The sequence below is a fragment of the Schistocerca piceifrons genome, chromosome X, assembly GCF_021461385.2.
Source record: "Schistocerca piceifrons isolate TAMUIC-IGC-003096 chromosome X, iqSchPice1.1, whole genome shotgun sequence".
NCBI classification, from domain to species: domain Eukaryota; kingdom Metazoa; phylum Arthropoda; class Insecta; order Orthoptera; family Acrididae; genus Schistocerca; species Schistocerca piceifrons.
This window is the reverse complement of record NC_060149.1, coordinates 244,624,749-244,643,263: the sequence shown is the minus strand read 5'-3', so window position 1 is coordinate 244,643,263 and position 18,515 is coordinate 244,624,749. Positions and strand designations below refer to the sequence as shown.

General features: G+C 43.7%; 1 protein-coding gene and 1 pseudogene across 1 annotated transcript in view; one reads left to right on the top strand and one right to left on the bottom strand.

Annotated features, from left to right (window-relative positions):
• Positions 1 to 18,515, top strand: part of LOC124722288 (protein artichoke-like) — a 408,123-nt gene that overhangs the window by 200,350 nt on the left and 189,258 nt on the right. The gene's annotated exons all lie outside the window — the stretch shown is intronic.
• On the bottom strand, positions 15,862 to 15,979 carry LOC124723803 (annotated as a pseudogene).

Sequence of the window (18,515 nt, the reverse complement as noted above, 5' to 3'; positions counted from 1 at the left end):
CCCGATATTAGATGACATGGGAACGTGTTGGTAGGCAGACTCTTCTTCAAGGTACCGGTCGGCCACGCCTGACCACCACAAGGAAGGATCGCTGTACTGCGCACCAAGCACACTGTAACCACTTCATATATGCGCCTGACATCCGAGAACGAGTAATGGACTACCTGCTACACTGTTCAAATGTTCAAATGTGTGTGAATTCCTAAGGGACCAAACTGCTGAGGCCATCGGTCCCTAGACTTAAAACACTACTTAAACTAACTTACGCTAAGAATAACACACACAGCCATACTCGAGGGAGGACTCGAACCTCCGGTGGGAGGGGCCGCGCAATCCGTGACATGGCGCATCTAACCGCGCGGCGTACTACAGTGTGTTCATCCTGCATGATTGGTCGGCTACTAGCAGCAGCCGGACTGGGGGATTACCGTCCCATGCGGAGCCTGCCGTTAATACCACAACACAAACTGTAAGGAATACTGCTATCTTGAATGTTATGACGTAGCGATATTGTACTCCTTGCCTATGGCTGGATTCTGAAATTTTCGAAGCTGAGCGCGCCTTTTCTGTGGAGCGAGAATAGTCCTTCTGTATAACGTCAACGACTTCCTAGTGCTACTAGCCACGCGCCGAGTTAACGTGAACGCATAGTCGTTGTTGGGCTTCAGCACGGAGCGGTCGCTCGAAACCGCGTTGCGGATAAATTGAATGAAGAATTTGCTAGAATGTATAATTAAGAATGGAAAGTGTTGCGTCGGTTCGTAGGAGAAAGGCGTTTGAGTAATTCAGTTATTTAGAAACGTAACGTAGCACTCGTTACTTCGATACGAATGTGGAACTACGTAGCTTAACTGCTAACACAAGACTCGATGAGTTTATGCATTGTTAGGGAAGTGTGTTACATGCTAAAGCAGTGTTAGTCAATCTGGTCCCTACTGCTCTCTAGTGGACGTTCCGGCTTCCATGGCGTGTGGTAGGCGGTTCATAGTTAAATACGTTTTCATTAATTATCCATAAAACGTTGACAAAGTACTTGCCGGCCGGTGTGGCCGAGCGCTTCTAGGCGCTTCAGTCTGGAACCGCGTGACCGATACGGTCGCAGGTTCGAATCCAGCCTCGGGCATGGATGTATGTGATGTCCATGGGTTAGTTAGGTTTAAGTGGTTCTACGTTCTAGGGGACTGATGACCTTAGATGTTAAGTCCCATAGTGCTCAGAGCCATTTGAACCTTCTGAACAAAGTATTTGGTAAGTAATAATTATTACATACTTTAACTAGCTGCAACTCCGCTTTATAAATTTTATAACGTAAAATTACTTCCATGCTTTAGAAATCACCATTACTTTAAAACTGTTGAGTGGTTAGAAAATTTAATACTAAAAGGGATACAAAAGTGAGCGGTAGGTAAGAAAGTTTGACTGTCCCTGTACAACAAAACAAAGAAATTTGACTTGTACTGTTATTATTTCAAATTGAAATTTTCCATTTTCAACAGTACAACTTTAATATTTGAAAAGTACAAGAGACAAGTGTTGGTATTAAAAACAAGGTCATGTTTATAATAAAGCGTGTTCTCTATTTAAAGCTCCCATAATCGAGTGGGACAGCCGCAAGAATAACTAAAGTAACCGAAAAGGGGAGAGCTATTTTAGAAAATGGTTACGTTAGAAGTGGTGCCGTCACCGGTAAGAACGGACTGTTGATCACTGGCGTCGCATTGTGTTCGGTGATGAATCGCGGTTGTGCACCGTCCTGCACGTCGCTCGTCGGCGAGTATGCTGGCGGCCTCGGGGGAGGTCCCATTCTTGAAATATTTTGGAAAGTCATACAGGCGTCACTTCTGTCGTCGTGGTGTAGGGAACCATCAGGTATGAATTGTGATCTGTACTGGTAGCAATAGATGGAACGCAGACGGCAGAATGTTACATCACCTCCTGTGCCCTCCCTTTTACCTCTCATGCGACAGTATAGTGGTGCTGTTTTTCAACAAGACAATGCTCAACTACACATAACAAGTGTTTGTATAAACTGTTCCGTGAAGTTGAAGCACTCCCGCGGCTAGCACGATCACCAGATACACTACTGGCCAATAAAATTGCTACACCAAGAAGAAATGCAGATGATAAACGGGTATTAATTGGACAAATATATTATACTAGAACTGACATGTGATTACATTTTCACGCAATTTGGGTGCATAGATCCTGAGAAATCAGTACCCAGAACAACCACCTCTGGCCGTAATAACGGCCTTGATACGCCTGGGCATTGAGTCAAACAGAGCTTGGATGGCGTGTACAGGTACAGCTGCCCATGCAGCTTCAACACGATACCACAGTTCATCAAGAGTAGTGACTGGCGTATTGTGACGAGCCAGTTGCTCGGCCACCATTGACCAGACGTTTTCAGTTGGTGAGAAATCTGGAGAATGAGCTGGCCAGGGCAGCAGTAGAACATTTTCTGTATCCAGAAAGGCCCGTACAGGACCTGCAACATGCGGTCGCGCATTATCCTGCTGAAATGTAGGGTTTCGCAAGGATCGAATGAAGGGTAGAGCCACGGGTCGTAACACATCTGAAACGTAACGTCCACTGTTCAAAGTGCCGTCAATGCGAACAAGAGGTGACCGAGACATGTATCCAATGGCACCTCATACCATCACGCCGGGTGATACGCCAGTATGGCGATGACGAATACACGCTTCTAATGTTCGTTCACCACGATGTCGTCAAACACGGATGCGACCATCATCATGCTGTAAACAGAACCTGGATTCATCCGAAAAAATGACATTTTGCCATTCGTGCACCCAGGTTCGTCGTTGAGTACACCATCGCAGGCGATCCTGTCTGTGATGCAGAGTCATGGGTAACCGCAGCCACGGTCTCCAAGCTGCTAGTCCATTCTGCTGCAAACGTCCTCGAACTGTTCCTGCAGATGGCTGTTGTCTTGCAAACGTCCCCATCTGTTGACCCTGGGATCGAGACGTGGCTGCACAATCCGTTACAGCCATGCGAATAAGATGCCTGTCATCTCGACTGCTAGTGATACGAGGCCGTTGGGATCCAGCACGGCGTTCCATATTACCCTCCTGAACCCACCGATTACATATTCTCCCAACAGTCATTGGATCTCGACCAACGCGAGCAGCAATGTCGCGATACGATAAACCGCAATCGCGATATGCTACAATTCCACCTTTATCGAAGTCGGAAACGTGATGGTACGCATTTCTCCTTCTTACACGAGGCATCACAACAACGTTTCACCAGGCAACGCCGGTCAACTGTGTATGAGAAATCGGTTGGAAACTTTCCTCCTGTCAGCACGTTGTAGGTGTCTCCACCGGCGCCAACCTTGTGTGAATGCTCTGAAAAGCTAGTCATTTGCATATCACAGCATCTTCTTCCTGTCGGTTAAATTTCGCGTCTGTAGCAAGTCATCGTCATGGTGTAGCAATTTTAATGGCCAGTAGTGAATGTTCCCGATAGAATATGTGTGTAATCAGCTCTGACTTTCACGTTGTCCCATCGCCGGTATACAGGATATCAACGACAGGTTAAAACAGTTTTGGGCCACCTTGCCTCAAGAGAGGGTGCAACGGCTTTATGATATCCTTCCCCACTGAATCAGTACATCCATCCATGCCAGAGGGGTGCATCGTCATACTGGTAATTGGGCTTATACTGCCGAGTTCTCTATAAATTTGACTCGATTTTGTTATCACTGCAAAAATATCGTACACCGTTTCAAACTTTGAAGTTTCAATTCTTTTCCTCCTCACTTATTTTGTCAGGCTGTGTACTATTTACACCTTATTTCCAGAATGACCATTGAAGGTCATTTGTATTAGGTTGGTGCATATGTTTTTCGATTAGTTTAATAACACAAGAGGTAGTCATCAATAATACATTGTCTTTCACTATTTACAAGAGTCTGGCAATGCCATTGAAGATAATTTGTATTAGGTTGGTCCATATGTTCGTAGCATTTTTCCATAAGTGTAATAAACATAAAAGATACACATAACACTGACTTTAGTCATCAATAGTACATTCTCCTTCAGTATTTACAACAGTCCGCCACGCTGAGATAACTTTACGATTCTGCGACTGTAGAAATCACGTGGTTTTGAGACGAAGAACTCTTCGAGCCATATTCGGAGTGCATTTTCATCCGGAAAGGAAGTTCCTTGAAGGTTCTTCGACAGAGAGCGGAAAATATGGAAATATGAGGGCGCAAGATCAGGTTAATGAGGTGGGAGTGGAATAGGCTCCCAACCCAACTCCCGATCTTTGTTCTTGGACTTCGTCTGCAAGACGTCTCATTTGCTGACAGTAAATGTCAGCAGTGATGGTTACACCTCGGGGTAGCAATTCGTAGTACACCACGCCATCACTGTTCCGCCAGGTGCATAACATTATCTTTTGTGGATGGGCGCAAGTCTTTGTACGGGGCACTGCTGATTTCTTTGGGTTCAACCACTCTTTTCGTTTCCTTATGTTAGCATAAACACACCATTTATCGTCACCAGTAAGGATAAAGGATAGGAATGATCGGTGTTGTTCATGAGCCACTTGATGGCGAGCAAGCAGGGATGCACATACAGCCACTCGCCGATTTTTGTGATTTTGTCTTAGAGCATGCGGTACCCATACACCCAATTTTTTTAAGGTTCCCCATTGCATGCAAATGTCCCACGCTGCTGGTATGATGACAGTTCATCAAATGTACCAGTTGTCGAGTCCACTGACGTGGATCTTTGTGGATTAATGCTTTTAAATGATCTTCATCAAACCCCGGAAGTCTTTCTGAACGTCGAGAGTCACTAATGTCAAAAGGATCCTCTTTGAAACCAGAAAACTATTTTCTTAAGGTGCTCTGTTCAAAATGGTTCAAATGGCTCTGAGCACTACGGGACTCAACTGCTGAGGTCATTAGTCCCCTAGAACTTAGAACTAGGTAAACCTAACTAACCTAAGGACATCACAAACATCCATGCCCGAGGCAGGATTCGAACCTGCGACCGTAGCGGTCTTGCGGTTCCAGACTGCAGCGCCTTTAACCGCACGGCCACTTCGGCCGGCGCTAAGGTGCTCTGTCCAATGACATTATTCCCATATACAGTGCAAATGTTTCTGGCTGGCTCCGCTGCTGTCAGCCTTCTACTGACCTCTAACAGACTAATATGTCGGAAGTGTCCCGATTTCTCCACTTGGCACTCAATTTTCTAGCTTCTACAGTTCCATTCACTACCTCCAAATTACAAAATGAAAGAATGTAAATTCAAATAGCAACAGTGAATCATAAATAAAAATGACAATCGATAAATAAACCCAAAGCAACCGGAATACCAACATGCAAAACAAAAACGCTACGAATTTAATGCACCAACCTAATAAACAAATCGGGAACTCCTCTGATGAAAAATGCTCTATGTCTGTGTAAGCTTAAGACCGGAAAAACAAATAATAACTGAATTAATATTAAAATCATTATATTACAGTTACATTTTGCCGACACCTCACATGCGAAAGAAGTGTTTTAGACCCCTTAGCAAAAACAAAGCCGATCTATTCGAGAGTGTCACCAGAGTCGATTAGGGACTATGATGAGAGAAATACTGTTTTGGTGTGGTACTCTGATACCGAATTACTAGTCTGTTAACATGGTCGATGCACCCCAGTGACTGAAACGGGTAACATGGGGTTCACAATGTGAATTCCGCTGCGAAGCGAAAACCGTTAAAGCAGCAAAAGTTGCCGAGAACCGTAAACACACAAATCCGAATAATTGATCCGGAAAAGTCCGTGCTAAATAACGGTCGGCACATTGTTAATCTTAGGGCACGTGGCGATCAGCTTCACTGGATAGCAGCAACTGGTCTATTGCTGTGCGGTCGCGAGATTTACGCGTATAGAGCAGCAGTGTGAGAAACTATCGCGGCCGTGACACGTGTTCGCAGCGCTGTTTCCGGGCAGAGAGAGTATTACATCTGCTAGAGAGCAGGTTTGCCTGTGACGTGATGTCGATATGCATATGCTGCGATACTTACGTTTAACAGAAATGATAAACACAGTATAGGTGCAGTCAAAGTTCAAATACGTCCTAACTCCTCTCCTAAATAAATGTGTGCCAACCTAAGTAACAAAAGGCAGCAAAGATCCAGCATGATTTAATGCTAATATTCTGAAATTATTGTGAAAGTAAATACTACCACACTATTGCTACAAACGGGATTGTAGGAAATCTGGACGAGAAAAGTTAATGGCAAGTCTTGCATCCGTAGATTGACTATGCGTAATCCCTAAAATAAATTTCACTGTCAGACTATCCAGAAATATTGCATTTCCTTTCATATCTGAAAATGTATTCGTGCATAATAATATTATCATTCCAATGTTTGGCCGACAAATACAGTGGCAAGTAAGAAATATGGAGGTATGCACGCCCGATATCGGAAAATAACTGAGACAACTCAAAACGAATAAGGTTCCAATACCTGATGGAATTCCTCTTGGATTTTACATTAAATATGCTGTCTTCTTTCTAGCTCATATTTATTCACAATCACTCACACAGCGTATCCTACTATGTGAAGGGTGTGTGTTGCTCCCGTTTGAGAAAAAGGACACAAGAAACGCAGGCTGATAATTAAAGGCCAGTGTCGATGTGTTGCAGGAAATGAATGTTACAAGCTTCAACATTTCGACGCACCTGCGGCGAGAGACTTACTTAAAAATTGCACTGAGTCAGGTAACACAGCTGACTTAATTCATACATGATATCTTGCAAATAGTAGATGCAGACGAAGACGACGATTCTCTTTTCCTAGAACGGCCGAAATACATTCGGCAGTAACCCACATTTTCGATTGGAAACTAAGATACGATCATACGAAGTATCTCTCCAAACGTGTGGTTGTCTCGAAGAATTTTTAATAGTGCAAGACAGCACCTCATTTTGGATGGCGTATGACCAATACAAATAAATTTATCATCGGAAGCGTAATAGTACGGCTACTGTATTCAATATAAATAAGTTATGTATCAGATATAGTCAGCAACAAATTCTGATTGTTCACCTCCGATGCTGTTGTTACATTAAAGTCGCTGGATGATCTTAAGGAAACGCATATCGACTTCGACATTATTTCCAGTTGATGGAAAGAATGGAATCTCTCGTTAAATATGGATAAATATCGAATAAACAGATTGATATAATCCATGTGACGCTGTAAAATAAATCCTCAGGGAGCTGGAATGGGAATACATGGAAGAATGGAAACGTTACTCACTCGAAACCCTGTGTGCAAATTAAGAGAGGGTACTTGAGAAAAACTATGCGACAGTTCCACTGTAACCATCTCGCGTACAGAGCCGGAGAAAAGGACAGCTGTTTTTTCCTCGCTTCATACGATAATGGATTAGGACTAAAATAGAGCGTTGGTACGAAATAACCTCCACATTCCACTGTGCAGTCGCATGAGCAATGTACACTACTTGATCAAAAGTGTCCGAATACTCCCATGTAACGCGAAATTGACCACTACATGACGCGAGAGGCAGACCCACCAAGATAACAAGAGGTGACACTGTATCACACAAGCGGCTTGTAGTGAAATTGCGTCCTTATGGAATATCGTCTCAGTTATGTGACTGGATTTGTGATTTCCTGTCAGAGAGGTCACAGTTCGTAGTAATTGACAGAAAGTCATCGCGTAAAACAGAAGTGATTTCTAGCGTTCCACAAAGTTGTGTTACAACCCTTTTGCTGTTCCTTATCTATATAAACGATCTGGGAGACAATCTGAGCAGCCATCTTAGGTTGTTTGCAGATGACGCTGTCGTTTATCGACTAATAAAGTCATCAGAAGATCAAAACAAATTGCAAAACTATTTAGAAAAGATATCTGAATAGTGCGAAATTTGGCTTTTGACCCTAAGTAACGAAACGTGTGAGGTCATCCACATGAGTGCTAAAAGGAATTCGTTAAATTTCGGTTACACGATAAACCAGTTCAATCTAAAAACAGTAAATTCAGCTAAATACCTAGGAATTACAGTTACGAACAACTTAAATTGGAAGGAACACACAGAAAATGTTGTGAGGATGGCTAACCAAAGACTGCGTTTTATTGGCAGGACACTTGGAAAATGTAACAGATCTACCAAAGAGACTGCCTACCCTACGCTTGTCCGTCCTCTTTTAGAATACTGCTTCGCGGTGTGGGATCCTTACCAGATAGGACTGACGGAGTACATCGAAAAATCTCAAAGAAGATCAGCACGTTTTGTAGTATCACGAAATATAGGAGAGAGTGTCGCAGAAATGATACAGGATTTGGGCTGGATGTCATTAAAAGAAACGCGTTTCTCGTTGCGACAGAATCTTCTCACGAAATACCAATCACCAACTTTCTCCTCCGAATGCGAAAATATTTTGTTGACACTGACCTACATAGGGAGGAACGATCACCACGATAAAATAAGGGAAATCAGAGTTCTTACATAAAGATATAGGTGTTCGTTCTTTCCTACCGCTATACGAGCTTCAAATAATAGAGACTTGTGAAGGTGGTTCGATGAGCCCTCTGCCAGGCACTTAAATGTGATTTGCAGAGTATCCATGTAGATGTAGATGTAGAGTATTAAGTTGTCAGTAGAGAAGCAGTGACAGCAGAATGGGTCGGTTAGGACAGCTCAGTGACTTCGACTCTTTACTAGTCACTGGATGTCACTTTAGTCCCAAAAACATCACGAACATTGCAACCCCTCTAAAGCTCGACTGTTGGTGGTGCCATTGTGGAGTGTAAACACGAAAGAAGGATATGTACACGGAATTCTGGAAACATCCCCCAGGCTGTGGCTAAGCCATGTCTCCGCAGTGTCCTTTCTTTCAGGAGTGCTAGTTCTGCAAGGTTCGCAGGAGAGCTTCTGTAAAGTTTGGAAGGTAGGAGACGAGATACTGGCAGAAGTAAAGCTGTGAGTACCAGGCGTGTGTCGTGCTTCGGTAGCTCAGATGGTAGAGCACTTGCCCGCGAAAGGCAAAGGTCACGAGTTCGAGTCTCGGTCGGGCACACAGTTTTAATCTGCCAGGAAGTTTGATATGTACACGCTTTGCAGCATTGTGTGCTGCAGTAGGGGAGCCTTGCAACGTGCTGTTCTGAAGAGATCTCCACCCCCTCGAACTCTTATGTATTTATGGACAACCTTGCAGGATTCATGGTGTCAGTTCCCTCCAGCACTACTTCAGACATTCAGTGCGGCGCTTCTGCGTGCTCGCAGTAGCCCGCCCTACACGATATTAGGCAGGTGTACCCGTTTCTTTGGCTCTTCAGTGTAGAAGAGAATGTACTAATTAGAAAATTTAACACTGGGAACTTTTGAGAAGAGGTTTGGATTGCAGTTCTGTGAAGCGATTTATAATAGAGTGAACAGATAAAACTAATCATGACAGAGGCATACGGCGACAGAGATTCATTGGAAGTGTTGTGCTGGACAAAAAGCACTAGTCGGCACTATGGCGGGTTCTTGGACTACTTCTGGAAGAGGCCGAGTTGACATTACAATATATACAAAATATTAAATCGATTTATTATAAATTGATCAAGATGGAATACTGAACTCTGAACGATCCATGTCCACAGAAATGTCATGAATATTTGTAACTGTCAGTGAACACTTAACTTATCACTTGATACAGTGTAAAATAATAGTCTCTTCTCTCAAACTGGAACTGACAATGAACTGTGCTCCTTGGTTCTGTGTCATACAACTTTCACACTGCTGGTTGTAATGAGAAGTCGCTGTCGTCTTCGGAGATGACTGCAGAGTGGGCTGAGCGGCACTCCCTCCGCCATACACCACGGCGTACTGGGATCGACGTAGATTAAAGTAGGTCTCTAAGGCTGCAGCGGTGGCCTATAGAACTTTTGAGGGTGTGTCTACGCTATCTCTTATCCGTCGATCCGTCGTTGCCTCTTGCAGCGACCGAGCTTCTTTGAATCCCCGTCGTTCCGTCGCGATGTATCAACTTTAACACGGCAACTTGTTCTTCGGACGACACCACAGGAAGAATTCTCAGAAAGTGCAATCCACTCACGAAGGTGATAGCTAATAAAACTCTCGTTCGACCGATATTTGATTACTGTTCGGAAGTCTGGGACCATTACCAGACAGTATGCACGTTGTACGGGGAGGAATGGTCAACATTCAAAGATATGGCAGGTGTGATCATTCGAAGCGAAAAGTCTAATAAATATGGGCCCTAAAATACTTACTTGAAGACCTATGAGCACTTCTTCACCTTCTATTCTGTGAAACAAATCTCTTCTATTGCAGGGTCTTTCCTTTCCTTATTTTGAGAGGTAACGTATGGACCACACCAAGAAAAAAATGGCCGCTGAACATGGTCTCTAAAGTGCATACGTTAGGGCTATGAGACTTGTTCGTCTTCGCTACTGTGAAACATCTCTTCTTCTGAAGAAGTGTTCGTAGCACTTTAGGTATGGAGTTGAAAGCCCATGTTTGTAAGATTCTTTTGCTTTTAATAATCGTTAGTGTCATATCTCTGAATATTAAACATTCCTCCTGGGACACCCTGTAGACAGAAGTAGTATAGATGATCCAAAGACGAGTAGCGAGTTTCGTCATAGGCTTGTTTAATAAGCACGAAAGCCCCATTGAAATGCTCGTCCAATTCTAGTGGCAGAGGCTATAAGAGAGGCATTGTGCACCATAATATGGTACACTGTCAAATTCCGAGAGCGTGCGTTGCCAGTAGATATAGCCAATATATTCCTTCTCTTAAGTATATCTCCAGAAGAAACAATGCATATGAAAACTAGAGAGTTTAGAGTTCAGACGGAGGCTTACAAACAATCCGTTCTCCCCTTCCAGCATTCGCGACTGGAACAGTAAAGGCGCGGGGGGGGGGGGGGGGGTGTTATCTAGTACACGAAATACCCTCCGCCATACAACACGGCGCACAGGGATAGATGTAGATTAAAGTACGTCTCTAAGGTTGATTGTCAATATCAGTCCCATTTTACTTACAGCTCGTGAATTTGATAACGTCTTGGCCTAACGAGAGATATGTTAATCACGAATGGCTTATTATGTGTTTGTAGTTCAGTATTCATCAGAGACGAACAGAATCTGTCTGAATAAACTCCTTCTTGATCTAAATAATAAAACACTGCACCAGTTACGTATTTTTAATGCATACCAGGACGCGTTTCGAGAATTTATTCTCATTGTCAAGTACAAATCCTTATTTTGATGTTTTATGTGATGTTTGCGCGCTTGTTTCCCTCTCTCTCTTCCCCTGCAGTCATCCTTTTGTGGTTTTACTGCAGTTAGATGATTGAAAAAAATGTTAATCCTGTCATTTTTTACGTTTTAATGTTATGACATAGTATTTTTTCTATCTCTTTGGAGTACTGTGCCTCCTTCTGTGTGCAGAAATCCGCTCACACGCGTATCATCACACACACTGTTGGTCCAAAGTACACCTCAAAGGCTCAACGATATTGAGATCTGGTGAGTGTGGTGGCCAGGGTAGATGCGACAATTCACCTTAATGCTAACAAAATCAGTCCTGGACTATGCGAGGTGTTTAACAGGTGCCCTGTCGCTTTGGAACGCGGCATAACCTTAAACAAATATTGTAGCATGAGATGGATCTGGTCAGCCAAACTAGTCACATAATCCTTCGCATTAACTCGACCTTGCAGAGCAACGATGGTGTCCATGGAAGGCCACAATATGGCTGACCAAATCATCACCGAATCCCCACTATGTTTCACTCTTAGAACGTAAACTAGGACAGAAGATGGAAGCAGTATGGAGCAAGACTCATTCGACCAAATGACATCCTTCCATTGTTCACAGACCAGGTTTTATGGCTTTGGCTCGACATTTTCCTAAGCGGGCATTTGCATCACTGATGTCTGGTTTTGTAATTCCATCCTGCCCTGCAGTTACCAGCTTACATAGTTCCTTTCGTGTTGTTTTGTTGGTGACAGGGTATGCGAGTGTGACATTCAGTTCTGCAGTGATTTTTGCAGCTGTTGTCCTCTTATTTTTCGTGACAACCCTCTTCAGTGAGAGCCAGTCACGATCATTCAAGACACACTTCCGTCCGTGTTTTGACTTAGCGGATGGCGTTTTTCCGCTTTCGCTGTATGCGGTATATACACTGAGGTGACAAAAGTCATGGGATACCTCCTAATATCATGTCGGACCTTGTTTCGCTCGGCGTAGCTCAGCAACTTGACGTAGAATGCACACAACAAGTCGTTGGAAGTCCCTTGCAGAAATATTGAGCCATCCTGTCTCTAGAGCCACCCATTATTGAGACAGTGTTGTCAGTGCAGGATTTTGTACATCTGACCTCTCAGCTATTTCCCATAAATGTTCGAAGAGACTCATGTCGGGCGATCTGGGTGGCCAAATCATTATTCGAACTGTCCAGAATGTTCTTCAAACCAGTTGCGAACAGTTGCGGACCGGTGACTTGTCGTATTGTCATCTATAAAAATTCTATCGCTCTTAGGGAAACTGAAGTCCATGAATGGTTCAAATGGCTCTGAGAACTATGGGGCTTAACTTCTGAGGTCATCAGTCCCCTCGAACTTAGAACTAATTAAACCTAACTAACCTAAGGACATTACACACATCCATGCCCGAGGCAGAATTCGAACCTGCGACCGTAGCGGTCGCACGGTTCCAGACTGAAGCGCCTAGAACCGCTCGGCCACGTCGGCCGGCCATTTATCCTTTCTAGAAACATTTTCCTACCGAAGTCCATGAATGGTTGTAAATGCTCTCTAAGTAGCCGAACATGATCATGTCCAGTCAATAATCGGTTCATTTGGATCAGAGGACCCAGTCCTTACCATGTAAACACAATTCATACCACAATGGAGTCACAACTAGCTTGCATAGTGCCCTGTTGACAACTTAGGTCCATAGCTTCGTTGGGTCTGAACTACACTCAAACCCTACCATCAGCTCTTACCAACTGAAATCATGATTCATCTGATCGGGCCACGGTTTTGCAATCGTCTAGGGTCCAATCTACATGGTCGCAAGCCCAGGAAGCGCCGTCATGCGATTACCAAAGGCACTCGCGTCGGTCGTCTGCTGTCATAGCCCATTAACGCCAAATTTCTCCGCGCTACATAAAGATGATACATTCTCGAAATGCGTCGTACTATGCACGAAAAAATACATAACTGCTTCAGTGTTTTATTACTAAAATCATAAATGGCACAGTTGTAGGGTCTCTAAGAAACACCGAACACGGTAAATGCAATGAAGTTAAACTGTTGCAGCTACTGTAAAATTTACGTATCGCAGGAATTGTTTAAATCTGTTCGCTGTCGCTTCACGTAATGTTCTTTGAAGACTAACAGTACAACATTAATTACGTACAGAGTGAACCGTGTTATCCGAATAACTCTGCAGCATTACGTAATTAATTTCTCGGCGAATGTAACCATCTTACGCGGAAAAACAATTAAGCTGGCGTTGCACTTCGCGACGAAAATTAATTTCACCCAGTTTCACTAAATCGCTCCGGGCTCGGACATTTCCTTAATGAAGGTGGAACCCGATTTCGCCCCTGCGCGGTGCAGAATGCAGGGAGAAATGTCGCGTGGCTAATGACTTATTTTGTGGCCTTGCTGTATGTACAGCTTTTTGGATTGCCCGACTAATGAGTTATCCTAAAGTCATAATAGTAAGGTAGTATGTGATTCCTAACACTCGGTGTCTCCGAGGGTTTGCTCTAAGTTTTTCTTTATTTTTTATCACACTTTACGCAAAATCATTCCCTTTCTTAATTTTAAAGTCTTCTGATCATAAAGAGTGCAGTTTTAGTTAGATAAATTCTTATGAAAGCAATCTGACGTCAGTAAATAATTTTAACTGTTTTGTTGTAACAGTGTGTGAGAAGATAAGCTTCTGATTAGCAATAGCCTGTGTCGTGGTTACATGTTTTATCGTCTATATTTCCTCAATATCAATAATACAATAACTTAAACGTAATGGCATGATCTGTAGACACACCCTGGTATCACAAATGTCCACACAGTACTCGCAGACTTGACAAAGGAAAGTCTCAGTTTGCACGCAGGTAAGATAAACATTGTTCTTCAGCGACTGAGAACACGTCTCTTGTGTTTTGCTTTTCCGTTATTTCCAGTAAAACGCATATTCGTTAAAGAATCGAACATACTAGTGTAAAACTGCTTCAAACGTCTGATTTCTTACAAGTGAGTTAATGTGTTAAATATCTGATGTAATCATGTAAGCGAGAAGAAGTTTAGAAAAGCTTCGATTACAACCCTGTTTGAAGTTTCTTGGAAATCGCCACGTGCTATCATTATTAAACACAGGATGAGTATGGTACGGGTAATCTGAGCTTCGTTTCAAGCGAAAGCTTGTTTTTCACGCATCTCAATGTTTATGAAGTCGTATTTCTACAATGCTATCCTCGAACGGCATGCGCTCCGCTTTGCCTACCGGATCCACCTTCCTTCACCCAAATAACTCCTGTATGACCTCATCCCCTTCCACCACCTCCTCCTTTTCCTCTTACATTTCTGCATCTTTTACACTATCCACAGGCTTGATCCTCCCCCTCCCCCCCACCATCCCTTGGTTTCCTCCTTCCTCTCCACCCCCCCGCCAGTTTCCACACCTCTATCGCTGTATCCACCCTCCATCTACTTCATCAGGGCAATTTCCAGCACCTCCCCCTCCCAGATGTTGAACTACGCCATGACCTCTACCCTTCTTTCCAACTGTGACCTGGCCTTGTTACTACCCCTCCACAGCCCCCCCTTTTCCTCCCCCCTCCTCGTCCCAGCGAGGCTTCCCTTCTTCTCCCTGAGTCCCTGCAGCTTGACTGTTTTCCTTTCCTGCCTGTTCCTTCCCCAGCCCTCCTTCAGCGCCACCCCCCCCCCACATCTCTCCCCTACTCCTCGCCTCCTTTTCTCTTGTCCCCCCCCCCCCCTGGCAGTTCCTCTCAGGTTTTTATTCACTCTCAGTGTGCTGCGTTAGTGTAGTGTTTCGGTGCCGCTATACAGTGAAATCTAGTGATGTGGTTTTAATTGTGTGCTCGACCTGTTTATCGTCCATAATTGTTCCATGCTACGCCGTCCGTCACGTGGCTGTTTTAATCGTTCTGCGACTTTTTATGCTCCAGCTGTACTTTGCCTGGTGCCTTTTAACCCAGTGTGTTTTTTGTGTAAAATACTTTTTTAGATTTTACAGTCACCGCTTTGTATGCTTTCTTTTCTTCTGTTCTGGCTTTTTTTGTTTCTATATTCCGCCGTGTTTTCTTCTTTATATTATTTTAAATGTCTTCCTGTCTATTTATGTCTCTTGGTTGAAGAGCAGCACTTATGCAGCTGCCAGCCCGCCCCTGATGGGGAATGGATATTTCAATAAAGGAAAAAAAAATAGTAGCCAGTTCATGACGCTACGGGCAAGGGATCCTGCTAATGCTGCTATCTTGTTCGTTCAATACTCAATGTGCATCGAGGCGTGTCTGACTCATGTTTTTTTTGGCTATGTTTGTTTCAAACCTTGCTGTGCGCTTTTTGTACGTCTGTTGAAGGGAACGTGGAACGTTTATGAATAAGCTAAGCACTCCGTCATCAGGCCACATGTGGCCCACCGGGACCATCCGACCGCCGTGTCATTCTCACTTGAGGATGCGGATGGGAGGGGCGTGTGGTCAGCACACTGCTCTTCCGGCTGTTATGATGGTTTGCTGTGACCGGAGCAGCTACTATTCAGTCGAGTAGCTCCTCAATGGCATCACGAGGCTGAGTGCACGCAGAAAATTGGCAACAGCGCATAGCGGCCCGGCTGGTCACCCATCCAAGTGCCAGCCACGCCCGACAGCGCTTAACTTCGATGATCTGATGGGAACCTGTGTATCCACTGCGGCAAGGCCGTTGCCTAACGTCTATGAATGGCTAATGAAAATTTTGTTCTAAACGCAATTGTACATGGTATTCCATTGCTGTATGTGCAAGCATATGGAAGCTGTACCATTCTATTAGGGAAAGTCAAATGAAAACGAGAAAGATGGAATACTGGAAATCGTATGGGGAGAGCTTGTGACTACATGGAGGATGAGTAAGTGCTTCCCAGAGAAACTTCTGCAGCATACCTAGACAACAGGTGGACCTGACATTCCATAGCATCCACACAATTCTGATCTCTCCCAAGCGACTTTCATGCTTTTGCAGCCTTGGAGGAACACATTTGTGGTCGTCAATTTGCTTCGAACGAAGAGGTGCACGCTTGGGTACAATCATAGTTCCATAGGCAATCACAAATATTTTTCCAGGAAGGTATTTACTGCCTTTTCTCACAATGAGAGAAATGTGTTAACACTTATGGTGATTACTTTTGAAAGAATAAACAGTTTACTTACTTTTTTCAACAATCCCATTTTCATTTGACGGCCCCTTAAAAATAGGATGGTTCTTTTGAAAACAAAAACCTTGTATTCGTATATGTAAGTTGAATTTACCAAAAGTTTCTGTCTTCATTCACGTAGAAGATACACAGACAGGGTGGTCTACAGGTGTGCAACAACCCTTCAAAAATTAAAAAAAATATGGATAAACACCTTTAAAGTAGTATGAGATGGAAGAGGTGGGAAACCTGTGAGGTTATGTTACCAACATTGTGGCCATTCTGGAAGCCACAATCTTGGATACAACTCGTAATTTTCAAATGGAGGGGGTGATCGTGTAATAAATCACACAGACTGAGAATTACACGAGGAAAAAGATTGTGCTCTTCTATTTGAATATAGGTTTATTCATTCTCAGGGTTTTGACCGATCCTCCTTCCTTATAGGTGACGTGAAAGCTGCTGGCGCTGACACAAGCTGAGATCTCCTTGGTATCGGGAGAGAGTAGCATTCGTGTTATCACTGAGGATTTCAACCAACGCCACCCTTATCCCACACTGCGGTCCTGAATCTTTTCCCGAAAATCCATGAAACTGGCTGTGTTGCCGATAAACCGAAACCTGAACGATCGAAAATGGCTACAGATGAAGCAAAATGAACCGCTGTTCTTGCATCTTTCACTAAAAGGACTCAAGCGCAGTACTTGCCACATCTACCAGGAAACTGAGTCAGCCGTTCATACATAATGAGAATTTTGGCCATACACAAATGACACCCTTACAAAACAGTAATGTTACAACGTCTCACTAAGGACTATCCAGATAATCAGGTTCAGTCTCCAGAGCGCAAAACATGCAGGCTGTGCAAATGCCGTCGTTTACCCAGTGACGTGCTCTTTACGGATGGACTTAATTTCTCTGTAAACAGGGAGGTAAATAAACAGAATCACGGTCACTGGCTAGAAGTCAGCCTTCATTAGATCGATCCATCGAATCTAGTTGACGCAGCGAAAGTGTTGGTTTTGTGTGGAATATCAGTCTCTCGTATTGTTGGGATCTTCATTATTCAGAGTACACTAACAGGAGCTTATTAGTTACCACCCAGTGATCTAGTGAAAACCACAGAATATTTTTGAAACACGTAAATGTTCCTCGAATATGTGACGTCAAACCCAGCGACTGAAATTTCACCATTATCATGGGTTGAATGATAGTGGCAGAGAACATGGAGTAATGTGACATTGAAAATGGTCACATCTGGGCAACTCGGACTCTCAGCTTACGGTTGCTTCGACGGCATCGGCTCCGCGTGGTTCCCTGTGGGCACAGGTTTGGTTTTATAACTACTAGTCGGTGGCTAAGGGTGTTCAACTGCAGAGGGGCCGTCCTCTTTGGTGTGGTAAGTTTTCCGGGCTAGCTTCATAGATAATTACCAAAACACTGATTCGCAGTCAACAGACGAAAAACTCATTTCTATTCATACTCTTTAGTCTCCAGTGACAATTCGAGACAAACTAACGTCTATTTAAAATATAAATGAAGCACATCCCGATAGCAAATCTATAGGTAAAGGTCATTTTTCTCTGTACGATAGGTGGACAGCACTGCCTCAACAGTGATATGCCCTAATTCCACAGTTTTTTGTGCGTTAGCTATTTTGGTTCAGTGATTAGTTATTCATAGTGATTCCAGAGGATTTTATTATGTTGTCCGTATGCACGAAGCAAGAAATGAAGGGACTGATTCGTTCTCTGTACTCTGAAGGGACTAAAGCTGCGGAGATTTTTCGCAGGACGCACGTGCAGCATAGGTGATAGTTGCCTTATTGGACGAAATATTTATTAGTGGATAAATCTAGCGGATGTGTATCTGTCTTCGACGAAGAGCGTCCCAAGTCCAAAAACGGCAGGAACATCTAAACACCTGAGTGAATGATTCGTGATGATCCTCGATATGGAAATGATGAAATTGCGCATAAGTAGAATATAAGACACGGTTCAGCAATTGCTATCGTCCATGAATCTCTAAGCTATCGTGAAGTTTTCGCTTGTTGTTTACCAAGTCAGTGATTA